The sequence below is a fragment of the Sinocyclocheilus rhinocerous genome, unplaced genomic scaffold (assembly GCF_001515625.1).
Source record: "Sinocyclocheilus rhinocerous isolate Xijiao unplaced genomic scaffold, SAMN03320098_v1.1 scaffold161, whole genome shotgun sequence".
NCBI classification, from domain to species: Eukaryota; Metazoa; Chordata; class Actinopteri; order Cypriniformes; family Cyprinidae; genus Sinocyclocheilus; species Sinocyclocheilus rhinocerous.
In genome coordinates, this window is record NW_015627226.1 from 340,660 (window position 1) to 341,243 (window position 584).

Here is a 584-nt window from a genome sequence, read left to right on the forward strand (position 1 = left end):
GTGAAACTGAACTCATCTAATAAAACATTTGGCCATTTTTATTTATGCATGTTTTCTTGTCTCTTATGCTTACTGAGGTTGCTTTTATTTGATCAAAAATAAACAGTACGAACAGTAATATTCTGAAATATAACTTCAATTTAACATAACTGTTTTCTATTTTATTATATTTTAAAATGTAATCTATTCCTGTGATGCAAAGCTGAATTTTCAGCATCATTACTCGAGTCTTCAGTGTCATATGATCCTTCAGAAATCATTTGAATATGCTGATTTGATGCTCAAGAAACATCTCATTATTATTAATGTTGAAAACTGCTTAAAATTTCTGTGAAAACTAATTTTTTTCAGTATTACTTGATGACTAGGAAAAAAAAATTCTATAAGTATTTATTTGACATAGAAAGCTTTTGCAACATCAAATGTCTTTACTGTCAACTTTGATCAATGCATCCTTACTGAATAAAAGTTTTAACTTTTTTTAAAAAATAAATCAAAACATATACACTACCGGTCAAAAGTTTAGGATCAGTAAGACTTGTAATGTTTTTTAAAGAAGTCTCTTATGCTCATCAAGGCTGCAT

The 584-nt window shown here is 27.4% G+C and overlaps 1 protein-coding gene across 1 annotated transcript in view; it reads right to left on the minus strand.

Moving 5' to 3' along the window:
- LOC107722608 (probable rRNA-processing protein EBP2) overlaps positions 1-584 on the minus strand; it is a 7,320-nt gene that overhangs the window by 3,219 nt on the left and 3,517 nt on the right.